General features: G+C 35.8%; 1 long non-coding RNA gene across 1 annotated transcript; it reads left to right on the top strand.

Annotated features, from left to right (window-relative positions):
• Positions 1-382: 382 nt before the first annotated feature.
• LOC144225644 (uncharacterized) lies at positions 383-1712 on the top strand. Its single transcript, XR_013333356.1, has 2 exons — positions 383-534; positions 1072-1712. It is a non-coding gene; the product is annotated as an uncharacterized LOC144225644 (long non-coding RNA).
• The last annotated feature ends 5349 nt before the right edge of the window (positions 1713-7061 follow it).

Genomic DNA, 7061 nt, shown 5'->3' with positions numbered 1-7061 from the left:
TTAGAGCCCTGACTTAGACATTGGAGGCTTCTCAAGGCTATATATTCAGTTTCTTTTGAGGCTCTTTGTAGCTTTGTAAATAATGGGTTCAGTTTTAAGCTGTTTGGCCTGTCCCTGCAAGAAATGAGTGTCTCCTTCCAGATTGCTCATTTTCATATAATATCTTACCTTAGCAGTTGGCTTTCCTGGCCATCATATTCTAATGCAGTCATAAGAATAGAGCACAATTTACAAATACCACTGTCTCCGTATCATTTAATCACCACGGTTACCTTTCATGATGCTTCATCTGTCACCTGCAAGCCATCGTAATTAACCTCAGGCAAAAGCACAGTAATTATGATGTCACTGCATGTCAAAGCTTATCACAACCTCACTGACCACCAGCAATTAAGTCCTTATTGCCACTGCATTGGTGGGCAATCCAGTTTTGATATTGTTCTAAGTCCACTCCTATCATGAGGGCCAAGTAGAGTCTCTCATTACCATAAACGGAGAAGCCTGAGAATGGCAGACACAGGGTGAGAACATCAGGTGAGGCACTGTGAGTTTGTGCTTGTATAAAATTAATTAGAGCTCTTAAATTTGTGAAACAAGTACAGTTGAGGCAGAAAGAATATGAAGTGGTGCAAAAGAGATGCCTGATTCAGTTATTATTTCAAAAATATCTAATGACTGTATTTGAAGAGACATGATAATAATATGAGGGATTTTTTCATCTTATAATGTCATGTGAGGAAAAGCAGATATGAAATTTCATATATGCTTAATATATATTGAAAATACTAACTGCTTTTTTTTGTTTCTACCCAAATGACCTCATTGTATCTTCACTATCAAAACCATTTCTTGAGCTTATTCTTCCATTGAATTAAATGCATGCAGTACCTCAAAAGATAATGTAAAATAGTCTTTAAAAATATAGCAGGGTCACATTTTTTTGAAAGCTGAGATTTTTTAATTGATGCCATGTGTATTTTGAAAATAAAATAGCTAAACCCTGAAGGAAGCCAAATGTAGATTTTGTGCAATTAATAGTAAATAATGAAAAACTCAAATTCCTCATTTCAGACTTGATCAACTTCTTCTGAGCTGGAGAAGAAGGAGTCTTAAAGTGGTAGAAGGAAGTAAAGACATGAAACTCTGCCAAGAAGATAGATAGCTAGAAATACCAGAGTGATTTCATAAGGAAGACACATATCCCCAATGGAGTGGCCAAAATTTTAAGCCTTGTAACAGAAAGTAGAAGGTAGCTAGCTATTCAGGCTGAAATTCTCAGGGAAAGCATACCTGAGGCTATTGTGTATACGTAGCATGCACCATCTGAAGTTAAAAGAAGACATCAATTACTAGCATCTCCATACTACTGTACTACCTTCCAACAAGGAAGAACACAGTGGACAAGGCTTACTAGAGTACCACTTCGTATGTGACTGGGGCCATCTCATGGAAAGTCTCTTCAACTGGAATTGAGAAGCAATGCATTCTTTTTTCCTATTCAGTTTAAAATATATGATCTACTGTATTATAAACTCCATCTACTCTCTCTTCCCTGATGAAACAAGACCTAAGACAGAATGGGTTATATTTTAATAGTTTTCCCGGGAGACTATGGACACCCTCCCTAGTTCTCACCAAACCAATAGTTTGGAGGGCCAAGGAAAGTTAGATGCTAGCCTACTGAAAAATAAATTGATTTGTCTTACTCAAAAGGGACCAAGTATAAGCCTGAAATAACTATATCAAGTTTATGTCATCAGACAGAATAGAGGCTAGAGTTAGAAGTGAAAGTTTGTTAAAAAGAAATAAAATAAATATACAATTATTTCACACTTGAGTTCCCATGAATGTAAAATTCATATTTGCTACATTTAGTAAGATGTCAACTATGGAAAGACATGCATATTAAGATATAGGAGAAACTACTATTGAAATCAAGATGTTGCATTTATAGTCCAAATTTCCTAATGCAAATACATTCATTTTATTATCAGAGAAAGGTTTTGTAAAGAACTTTGAATATTATTTTGTTTTTTTTCTTTGAAATGTTAAAATGCCTGAGGAATGGTTATAAGACTTTGTGCTAGTTATTTTTGTGCTCCATAAAAAATCTAACATTTGAGGGCACAAGTAAGTTTAACTTTACACAATTTCAGGACATAAAAATCATGTAAAATTTACCCAGCATGGCCATAGAAGTCCCCACTGGCATGATGGATTTTTATAATGATATAATCTTTAATGAATTATACTTCCATTTAACAAAATTTTAATAAGGAATTTCTTTTGCTTGCATTGTTATTAATTCTCTCATCTGAATTGCCTTGGGCATGTCTGCCATAAAATTGTTCAACATAATATTTCTTTCTGTGTCAATCATATAGTACTTGCAAATCTCCCAACCATGAATAAAATAAACTTCATTTTCTTCAAAACACATACCTAGCTTTCAGAAAAATATTTGGGTTGAAAATTAAGATGTGCTGAAAGAAAACTATGACTCATGTTTAATGGACTAATAGAGTTCTGACCACAAATGCATTACCTTGTACTTTCTGCCACTTTTAGAAAGGAATAGATAGAATCTACACTACACTTTTCACATTAACTCTCCTTTTTGATCATGCGTTTGTTAGCTTTAATTTAGCTCAGACTTTTATGAAAGCATTTGTATCGTTTCCATTTGCACCAGTCACTAAAATAGACCACAGAAGACTATAAAAAATGTGCCAATAACAAAAGTGATGATGGAAGAGAAATTCAGGAACTGTTTGTAATCATCTATTTTCTGAGTCCTAAGCTTTAATTTATGATTCCCTGTCCAAAGTTCATAGTAGAAACAAAACCAACAAATCATGTAAGTAGTAATTAGTGAAAGTTTATTGTGTACACACCAAAATGACAGTTTGCAAACCTGGAGCATGCAAACCACAACATGATTGAGGCTCAGAGGTATATTGTTATAAGGCAGCTTTTCTAGTGTGAAGACATTGAGTGTTTAGGTTTTACACCGATTTACAATATTAGAATTTTCTAAATTGAAAAAGAACTCCTTAGTGGTTACTTCATATCAATTTTGGGGAACTATTCAAGTTTCGCTTATAATTTTCAGAGGCATAAGCAAGAAAAGACCCAGGTCAAGTTAACTTCATTTGTCTTACAAAATAAGCTAAATTAAGCTTCACTTGTCTGACTGTTTTGTCTGCTTTGAAAATGTTCAAGTGTGCTCTTCATTTGTATTTAATTTTAACAATTTTCCCCTTTTGGTCAAGTTCTCAGCAGGTTGAGAGCATGATCAACAGGTAGGGCAGTTCTCAGCTGCCACAGTTGATGTGGTCAGTCTGAAGACACCTATAAGCTGTTTCCATATGATCAGTTGGAGGCTCAATCTGGAGTGTCATGTAGTCACCATCTTCATTTGTGTAGTTAATGCTGGCTTCATCCAGTTGCCTAATCCTATAGATAGATACCATTTGGTATGTAAGTGGCTGCTGACAGGCATTTAAAACCCTCCAGAGTACATAAAGCACTGGAGAGGTTAAGACAATTAGTATAAGGATTGCACTTGCCAAGAATTAAAAAAATTTCCCAGACCAGAGATTATCAGGAGCCAAGGCTTAATAAAGTGAACCAGGTCTTTGAAAGAGGTTTCATTTATCTGATGAAAAGTTTTTCTCAGGTCTTTAAGATCCTTTAGATTTTGGGTAACAATTCCTGATTTGCCAGCATAGAAACAATTTTCACCAATTATGGCACATGCGTCTCTTTGTTGAGCAGTGAGGACATCAAGGACACTTCTGTGTCACAGTGCCACTGAAGATAAACCATTTCTTTTAGTTTGTACTGCTTGATGAGCATTTAGAGTATCATTAAAGCTTTTTTTCAATAGTTGCAGAAATAATAATAAGCGATTTTTCTAATTTGTTAACTCCTAAGTGAGGAAAAAAACCTTCTGACAAATGTAGGGAAACCAGAGCTTTTTTGACTAACAGGGTCTGGAAGCTCATGAGACTCTCACTTACAGGGAGTCACTTTATGTACAAGTAATCTTAAATTTAGAATATAGCCAGCATTCAAGGAGTCATCTTTTAGTCATTTCATATGCAAGATACTCTAAACTACAGGGTCCATTTGGGTAGGAAAACTTTATATATCTTACCCCCAAGGATCAATAACCCAGTATTGTTGTTTTTTGGTTTCTTGGTTCTGTTTGTTTTTGTTTTGTTTCTTTTGTTTTTTTTTTTTTTTTAAATAACCCTGTATTGTTAAGAGAGAGAGTTAAGGTAGATCCCATGACCCACAAATCTAAGGAAAGGTGGGCATCATGGTTATTCTTTGCCATGTAGGCATCAGCACACTCCGCTTTTCAATAGCTGTGATTTAAATGTGAACTGGAACAAAAATAAAAAGCAACATTGAATTTGGTCTATCAGTCCATGCATCATATTATTGTTGATAAGTAATTGATTTTTTTTTCTAAATGTGCCCTGGAGCCTATTGGTCTCTCCAGTAAGTGAAACTGTTATTTATATAATGGAGGTGTTCCATTTACTTACTGATTTTTTCTTCACTGAACCAGTGTACAGCTTCAATAATTTCTTTAACAATAATTAAAGATCTTATCATTATCTAACAGCAAATTTGTGTCATCATATATAGAAATCTAGTCTCCTTCATCTGAGTTAAACCAAAGGGTTTGATTACAGAGTGAGTCTGGAACATGCCCCAAATCAGGTCCAGTACCATTAAGGTTCCCTATTTATAGGGACAGGTTACCAGCAAGGAAGTTGACAGTGATTACGGTCCATCCCATGACTTCTAAGGCTTCTTCTCAATGCCAGATTAGTCAGCCATAAAGTTGAATGGCCAGGAGAAGTACACCAGACCTTTCTATAAAGCCATATTCCTGAATTAGTCATCCAAACATGTTTAGAAGCTGGTTATAATATTAATTGGGAGTCAAGAAGAACATTTAAATGACCAATAATCATTTTGACTGGTAGAAAACTATTCATCGAATGGTGGACTTCAGTGGGTATTCAGTCTAGATATGAAGAACTCTTAACCAAAAGAGAAACATAAGTTTAAACATTGTGAGTTTTTTGGCATGACAATAATACCACAATAATTGTTATAAAATTCAGTCCTGGAAATAAAAGAGGAATTCTTCAGAATCTTGTTTCATGTTCTTAGGCAGAAGCTGTCTATATTGTGCTATTGCTGGATTCAGGGGAATTTTTTTTTAAATCTTTATGTCAAGTAAGCTGTGAGGTGGCAAGTCCAATGTCCAGGGAAGCTCTGTTTAATTGAGAGACATGGACAAGGTCATATGGTCCCTGTAATGTAACCGCTGTGTGACAAGTTAAAACAAAAACAAAAAACAAACAAACAAACAAACAAACACCTGGTAGGGCCCTTTCCATCAAGATTCAAGTGTTATTTTTCACTGATGTCTTTTCCAGATAACCAGTGTCCAGGTTCCAGTATGCAGGGTGCAAAGTCCCCAACAGGTGGAGGATCTCTGAAAGCCTCCTTGACTTGTTGAAAATACACTTTTCAATATTGTATGAGTGCTTTACAGTATTGAGTCATATCTAAATTCACAAAGGCAGGTTATTTATGCATGGGGCTCTGTCACCAAGAACATGAGTCACCCAGTGATGATTTCATACAGTGTCAGTGTATGTTTCCCAAAAGGTGTTGACCTTAAAGTCATAAGGGGTAGTAAGAGTAACATCTTAGGTCATTGCAAATCAGTGATTTCAGTCAGTTTTGCTAATTTCAGTTTCAAAATATCATTGGTATGTTCAACTTTCCGTGAAGACCAAAGATGTCAGGGACAATGATAGTACCACAATGTCTGAATAACCTCATTCAACTGTTTTATGTCCTGTTCAGTAAAGTGAGTTCATTGAACACTTGAAATTTTGTGTGAAGTTCCCCATAGTGGAGAAACATTTTCTAATAATTTCTTTGCTACAGTAGCAGCATCAGCTTTCTCACATGGAAAGGCTTCTATCCATCTAGAAAACAGACACACCATTACAAGTACATGCTGATATCTTATATTAGGAGGCAACTGAATGAATTCCAATGGCAAATGTTCAAATAATCCTGATGGTAAGAGAGCAACCCCTGGAGTTACTTTCATAGTTTTACTTGTGTTTTGTAGCTTCCAGGTTAAACATTGATTGTAAATCTGTCATACCAGTTTAAAACTATCACCCCACCACTATTTTTTTTATTATAATTTGGGTCATATTATTAATTCCATTGTGGGTTGTCATGTGAAATGCTCATAAGAGTGGCAATTCAAGAGATTCAGAAAGCAACAGACAGCCATTTGGGCTTTTTGTTTTGTTTTGTTTTTTCATTAAATCTGCATCCTTCTTGGTGCCATTTTGTTTTTCAATATCTGACACAATTTTTCATCTTTTACACAAGTTGTCAGAAGGAACCTGATTTAGATCTATCTTATGAAGTTCAATTAAATTTTTTAATGTTTATTTGTTTCTGAGAGAGAGAGAGAGAGAGAGAGCGCAAGGACAAAGGAGGGACAGAGGGAGATGCATAATCCCAAGCAGGCACCAGGCTCTGAGATGTCAGCACAGAACCTAACCCGGGGCTCAAACCCATGAACCATGAGATCATGACGTGAGCCAGAGTCAGACACTTAATCAGATGAGCCACCCAGGCACCCCTTATGAAGTTCAGTTAAATTATAGAGTTTTGATGCATCAAGAATTTCTTGAGTAGCAGCCTTCGCATGAAAGTCAGCCATAGCATTTCCCTGATGTTTGGGGTCTGACTGTTGAGTATGAGCTTCAATTTTAATTGTAGAATTTTGTGAAGGTAATAACAGTGTACAGAGGAGATCAGCAAACTGAGATCCATTTTTTAGAAGTACACCATTTGGTGTTTAAAATCCTTTCTGTTTCCAGAGTGGACCAAAGCCACGGACCACTCTGAAAGCACACCTGCTGTCAGTGTAAATACTTGGAGCTTTGCCTCTTGCTAATTCACATGCTTGAGTGATGGCAAATAATTCTGCAGACTGAATT

Source organism: Crocuta crocuta, unplaced genomic scaffold (genome assembly GCF_008692635.1).
Source record: "Crocuta crocuta isolate KB4526 unplaced genomic scaffold, BGI_CrCroc_1.0 scaffold686, whole genome shotgun sequence".
Taxonomy (NCBI): Eukaryota; Metazoa; Chordata; class Mammalia; order Carnivora; family Hyaenidae; genus Crocuta; species Crocuta crocuta.
This window is presented reverse-complemented; position numbering and strand designations above follow the sequence as displayed.